General features: G+C 40.7%; 1 long non-coding RNA gene across 1 annotated transcript; it reads right to left on the bottom strand.

Moving 5' to 3' along the window:
• Positions 1–524: 524 nt before the first annotated feature.
• LOC113896547 lies at positions 525–1682 on the bottom strand. Its single transcript, XR_003512049.1, has 3 exons — positions 1645–1682; positions 1467–1519; positions 525–1355 (listed from the first exon to the last, which is right to left on the bottom strand). It is a non-coding gene; the product is annotated as an uncharacterized LOC113896547 (long non-coding RNA).
• Between the last annotated feature and the right edge of the window lie 4872 nt (positions 1683–6554).

The raw sequence follows: 6554 nt of genomic DNA, 5'->3' as shown, positions 1-6554 counted from the left end.
ACCTGCAAACGCCTTTCTTCCTGGGTGCTCATTGTCAATCTGGGAATTTTGTCACCCCGGTTACCCCAGAATGTTTCCTTATGACTACATTCTTACTAGCTCTAAGTAACTCTTTTACTCAACGGGAACAAGGGCCAGATGGCATGCAGACATGTGCTTGAGACTGGGTGAGTCTTATTTGTTCTCTATTTCTTGTTACTTACTGTCACTCCTCAGCTAACCACACATAAGGAACCCACCCTGTGGGCTGTGTTTTTTTTTTTTGCTGTGCATATCTGAAACATGATTATAGTAATGTGCTTTTTATTAACATTATTGCTATTATTGGTTTCTTTTTGTTGTTGTTGTTTCAATCCACCTCATTTTTTGAGGGGAAAGGTGAGATATAAATAAATTCAACAATGTCAGCAGGTCAGCCAGAACACAGATGTGTAAATACAATGAATTTCATCCCCTTCTAATTAAAAAAACCTTGAAATTGTTCCAACAACACTGTTATAGCTCAAAAATAATTTTATTTGGAAAATTCTCTTTTGAAAAATGTCTTCAGAGCTTTTGCCTATCAATCATAGCAAATCATTGTTCTCTGAGGGTGGATTTGATCTTTTTTTTTTTTTAATTATTGAACAAGTAATTATTAGGTGCTTACTAAGTGGCAGGCAGTATACCAGGTGCAAGGAGCAAGACAGACATGGTTTCTGCCTTCAGAGACATTTAAGATCAAATCTGAGATGAATGTCTGAGCCCTGGAAAATACCTTTACTGATAAGAACAAGATGTGACTGTACAATGACAATCTTAACTGCCGCAAATGACAATTTTAAAGAAGAGATTTAAAACATTTTGAGTAATGGCAGCATCTCTGGAATAACTCAGACACACTGCGTGGAAGACAAGAACTGATTTTTCTTCATGCATCCAGTATAGTTCTATATAGTTTATAAAGCACTTTGTATATATTATGTTAGTCTCTTCTCTCCGGAGCTTCAAATTAGCAATCAGGTTTGAGTACCAGTTTCCTCCACTGGAAAATGAATGATCTCTATGTAGGTGTCTTCTAGGCTAAACATTCTGTAATTCTTATGTCTCCGATCCCATGCATTTATGCTGTGTCCATCACTTAGAATAGTTCCTTGTGATGTCTTTTGCCAAGGACTTTCCAAGCAGAGATGGAAGTCTAGTATATTCTCCTGGGGTGGCGAGCAGTGGTAGGTGGCCTGGCGTTCCACTGAGCTGAGCATTTAGAAGCCTGGCAAGGGATGGATTGAGCTCATCTCTCAGCCATAGAAGGAGGAGCAGAGGGAAGCTGAAGTTGAAGTACTAAGTGAGGAAACTTCCTTTGCAGTGAAGAAAGTCTGAAACAGCAAGTTCAGGGGATCAGGCAGAAGGAGAAATAAGACTCAAAGACTGAAAAAAAAAAAATTGGCTAGATAAAGAAGTTGAAGAGGTAGAACTTAAAAAGCTACCTGAAGAAACACGATTTATTCTTCTGGGTGCTAGAGTGAGAGCCTAAGAACCACTAGAATGATAAACAAACAAACAAAAAAAAACGGAAAAAAAAATTAAGTTGATTTTTTCCTTAACACCATTAGTGGCTGGACACAGAAAATAAAGTGAAAATGTAGCTCTGTTCTACAACATTACCTTATCAAATTTCCAAACCAGAAGCCCATTCCTGTTAAAAAAAAAAAAAATGCAGAGTGTTCATCAAAGAGAACATCTTGATGATTTCCAGATAGAACAAGTATTTAGAGATTGAAATGGAAATTTGTCTTGACAGCTCATCCTCAGCATTTTGGACCTTCTTTGTCCACATCGAAAATAAGATGCCAGTCAAAGTATTAAGTAGATATAACAATCTCTTCTTATGAAAAAAAAAATTGTATACAGCATAAAAAATACAGAAGTTTTATTTTAAGACTTTGCTGCTGGGGACTTCCCTGGTGGTTCAGTGGTTAAGAATCGGCCTGCCAATGTAGGGGACACCAGTTGGATCCCTGATCTGGGAAGATCCCACGTGCCTCAGAGTAACCGAACCTGTGAGCTACAACTACTGATGCCCAGGTTCTAGAACCCATGCTCCACAACAAGAAAAGCTACCTCAGCAAAACACCCACACACCGCAGCTAGAGAGTAGCCTCTGCTCGCTGCAACTAGAGAAAGCCCACTCACAGCAAAAGACCCAGCACAGCCAAAAAAAAAAAAATAATTACTTTTGGTTATAATTCTACTAAAAATCTTCTCATAAAAATACTTTGCTGCTCATCCCAGAAAAGTAAGTGGAGTATTTGCAAATGTCATAGCCATAATAAGAGATCAAAGAAGCCCCTGGTGGCTTTGGCCACACACACACACACACACACACACAGAGACACAGAGACACACAGACACACAGACAACACACATACACGTTATGGATTCAGGAGAAATTGTGAGAGCATCTCCAGGAGCAGTGGGTATGACAGGGCCTCTTTGCTGAAACTTTTCCTTTGGGCCCAGCATTCTGGCTCATTTGTACTGCATGTTCAAAGTTCATACCTGTGTTCTCCCGGCACGGCTTACCCATGAGCACAACAAATTGTTCCAGGTGGGAAGAAGATACAGCGGATATAAGTATACAGAAATCATGGGTGTAAAAAGCTGCTGATAATGTGTTTCTAGTTTTCTACTTATGTTTTTGTGTCATTTGCACCTCTAGACACATTTTGGTAGCCGCATTTCAGCCTCATCTGCAGTTTGATTTTGCTTGCTGTCCTGCTTACTTTTCAACCTTTTTCTGGAAGTTTCCTAAGTATCTAGGTGTTTTGCTAGTCAGCCACCTTCCAGAATTTCAGCACCAAGAAGTCTGCTCACAGTACTTTTTGTTTTGCTGTTGCTGTTTTCTCTCCCTCAACAAATTTGTAGCAGTAGGTCACACTTTTATCGAGAAACTTTATTTTACATTTGCTCTCCATTTTGGCTCTATTATTAGGCTATGCTTCTGGTATTCTGATCCCGCTTCATTTCCAGGATGCTTGTTGACGTCAGTGGGGGACCTAGGTAGAAAGGTGGGCACAGTCCTTGGCTGGGCTCCACGGACTGTTTTGGGAAAAAGTGTATGGCCTCCTGGAGGTGGGACATCTGTAGGATGGACCCCTGTTCATTTCCTACAGACAGTGGAGCCTCTGCGTCATGTTTAATGCAACTGCCGGTACAGGATGATATACTTGCTCAACCACCCAAATATATTGACTTTCTGTTAAAAGGCTTTTAACATAAATTTTAGGAGATTAACAAAACACATCACAGACTGTTGCTGAGAAGGCAGGCTTTTTAACTCTGTTTCTCCTCCATTGATTTTAGTTAATATATTTCCACCCCCCTCCTTAGTTTACTGTACCTTTTAATTTGTTATTCATTTGTTTGAAACCAGAACTCTGCTGAGGCGCTCTGGACCCACAGGAACTGAAATAGTTTGCCTTCATTATCGGGTAGACCTGCTCGAGTCTGTAGCCCCTGACAGAAACCACAAGACTGTACAAACTGGCAACTGTGGGTTTGTCTGTTCTCTATTGATTCTATTTCTGGAAAAAAACACGAACCAATGGGTGAGCCATGTGACTGTACAACTGACCCAAGGCTCCCATCAGAAGGGGGATGGAGACCTTTTTCAGACTGGCCGTAATGGGACCTTGACACTTTTCAGTTTGCTTCTTAACCATGGCCTTTGATAGCTCTGACTTAGAAGTTTAACTCCTTGTATTCTGGAATATAAAACTGCTATAGAATCTTAAGATTCTAGAGAATGTTATTCAAGATGCCATCCAACCATCTTGTCCTCTGTTGTCCCCTTCTCCTCCTGCCTTAAAAAAAAAAAAATTGGTCATTTTGTCCCAAATATTTAATACAAACGTGATATAACTTTGCTTATAAAGTGTCTTTGTTCTTCTAATGTGAGAATTACAAGACAACTCCACCCAAACACTTCAAAAGAAAATGATACACGCGTACCTTTTAAACTATGGAACTGCAACTGCTGTAGTATTTATTTTTCTTGAGCTTTGGTACTGGCGCTAAATACCAATATTCAAGTAAATAGAACGCATGACGCCTATGTGGTATGGCCTAATGGGAGAGTTCTGGCCTTGCTGTAAACAAGCTCTGTGTCCTTATCTTCTCGTTCCTTCTCCCATTACATGTGAGATGATCAGATGATCTCTTAAGATCTATTCTAGCTCTAAGATTCAGAGTGAGTAAAAGCTCTTGATAACACCAGAGAGATCCAGGTAGGGAGAACACATCCTATTAAACACACACACACTCAACAGAAAAACCAAAATAGCTCCCCACACCTCCTCCCCCAACAATGACAATGCAGCCATCTGTTGGACGTTCCATTTCACTTAGCAGCTGCTCGCAGATACAGAAATCTGCATTCCTCCCGCTCTCGTGCTGGTATGCATGCAGCATGTGTGGGTACTAGCATTTGACTCTCCCACCCAAAGGAATGGCTTTCATTGAATAAAAATGATCACAGAAGGTTTCCGTACTCTCCCAATGCTGTTTTCCTGATAATAAGCATTTGGAACTATGTCTCCTCCCCTGTGTATTAAAATAAACCCTCTTAAAGATATGCACATCAAACAGTCATCTGAAAATTGAAGAGGACAACCAGGAAAAGGCTTCCGTGAAGCTCCTGTTTTGTCAGAAACTTCCGCTTTGCAGGAGCGTGGGAGAGGTTGGAATGTAAAGTTCCATTTTATTTCTATTTTGTCAATACCTCCAACACTGCACTTAAGCTCTGAGAAATAAATATTGTACAAAAAGGAACCAGGAGGCTTTTAAAAGCAATAATAATCTCACCCTCAAACTAAATGGAAAAAAAAAAAAAAATAGGATGAATCTCCAAAGGGGATAGAAAGTGAAGTCCTTTAAATCCTTTCACCCCCACCCCCTTGCCTCTTCTCCAGGCTGAATTTTGTCCTCTACGTGGTGGACTGTATAAAGTGGTATATCATTTAAAAAGAGGCACTTGGGTTGGGGGTTGAGAGGAGCCGCAGTTACGAACAACAAAAAGGGGTCCTACAAGCCATGCAGACGGAGAACCTTGGGTAAAATTGGATCTGCTTTTGAGTACATAATTTAGGACATTTGTTCCAAGATTACTGTGGTTTTCTATAAATGTTAGTTTGCCGTATTATTTTCCATGAACTACTTTTCCAAAATGCAGAATATTTTGCCCCCCAAACATGGAAGCACTAAAGCTCAGATGAGGCACTGATTCATGGGGAGTCACCCAGAAACAGCTGGTCAGCCATCTGCAGCCCCAGAGCCCTCTTATTTTTACTTTGTTCAGCTAATTCTTTATGTAGAGGGGAGGAAGATGCGTTGGTCCTGGGAGAAGTGTGTGACTCGTGTAAGAAAATGATGACTAACTCCTGCCCGAGACTGGGATCTGGTGGCCTGATGTGCTGATTTGGAGGGCACACGTTTCCTATGTGCATTAGGCTCTCAGCTCTTGACTACATGTGCATTATTTTCTGTGCATCCGGTTCTTTGGGAAAAGGAAAGAAATGATGATATGCCATTGATCGTTCTGTGGGAATTGTTCCAGGTTAGAGCACCCCAGAGAGCCATAACCAGTCTTTTCAAGGCAGGCAGAAGAGCCTGCAGAATCCAGGACTGGTCTGGAAGTCAGACCCAAGAGTCTGCTCCTTCCTCCCTCAAGGGCCCCCTGAATTAGGCCTTCGAACTGCCCTAGAGTCTGTGGTCAAAAAATGGTGGGGATAAAGGCACTGGTTGACACCATTTAAAAGAAAAACCATGGCTCAGTGCCATAGTCATGTGAAGTCAAAACGCGGAGTAAATGTTTAGGTGGTGCTGTTTGATTTTACATTTTGTCGTTACTCTCATAAAGCTGTGGCTAATTCAAGCAGAATAGCCGTTTGCCTTCCAGAGTGAGTCAGGGGGTCTTGTTGACAGAAGGTGGATACTTCCATTATCCCTCCCTTGTGGTACCCAAGGCAGTTCATTCAGATGACAGAGCCAGATGACTGTGTGGGAAGGAAAATGCTCTTCCGGTTCTAGAAGGAAGGTTTTTTGGTGCACAGGTGTATGCTGCTTACAGGTAGGTGTAATTATAGTTTAATCAGATTCTTCAGTGTCTCTAGAGACCACTTTTGGCACACCATTTAATATTTTCCTCGAATCATCAAAATCTTTTACCCATTCCCCCCAAAACATGAGTATATGTGTGTGTACGCACACATACACAATACATATGTATGTGTATCTTCCTTGTTTGATTGAATTTTTTAATTGAAGTATAGTTGGTTTACAGCATTGTGTTAGTTTCATGTGTGCAGCAAAGGGATTCAGTTACACATATATACATATATATATATTTTTCAGATTCTTTTCTTATATTGAGTATAGCTTCTTGTGCTATGCAGTAGGTTCTTATCAGTTATCTATTTTATATATAGTAGCATGTATATGTTAACCTCAAACTCCTAATTTATCCTCCCCCTTACCTTTCCCCATTGTTTTCTATGTCTGTGGGTCTACTTCTGTTT

Source organism: Bos indicus x Bos taurus, chromosome 7 (assembly GCF_003369695.1).
Source record: "Bos indicus x Bos taurus breed Angus x Brahman F1 hybrid chromosome 7, Bos_hybrid_MaternalHap_v2.0, whole genome shotgun sequence".
NCBI lineage: Eukaryota > Metazoa > Chordata > Mammalia > Artiodactyla > Bovidae > Bos > Bos indicus x Bos taurus.
The sequence above is the reverse complement of the archived record's forward strand: the minus strand, read 5'-3'. Positions and strand labels throughout refer to the sequence as shown.